Raw genomic sequence first — 415 nt, 5'->3', positions numbered from 1 at the left:
TGCTCCAAAGTCCAAAACTTTTTGAGTGCTTATATGATGCTCAAAGGAAATGCTCCTTGAAACACTTCAGATTTTGGATTTTCAGATTTGAGATGCTTAACTGGTATGTATAATGCAAATGTTCCCCAATCTGAAAAAATCTGAAATCCAGAACACTGCTGGTCCAAAGCATTTCATATAAGATATATGAATTTTTCTTTTAGTTAAATTTATTCACTCTTAAGGACCATGTTTTATTTTGAAATTGTCTATCCTATTTTTTAATTTGATAATAGATAGTAGTTGTTCTTCAAATGTTTTTACTTTGGAGAATAAAAAGTTGATAGCTCTATTTGCCCACCATTTGTTTCATTTTTTTCTCTTGACCTGTAAGATCCTAAAGTCTAGTAAGGATAGGGAATAGGCCATAATGCTG

This window comes from Symphalangus syndactylus, chromosome 4, assembly GCF_028878055.3.
Source record: "Symphalangus syndactylus isolate Jambi chromosome 4, NHGRI_mSymSyn1-v2.1_pri, whole genome shotgun sequence".
NCBI lineage: Eukaryota > Metazoa > Chordata > Mammalia > Primates > Hylobatidae > Symphalangus > Symphalangus syndactylus.
Note: the sequence above shows the minus strand (reverse complement) of the source record.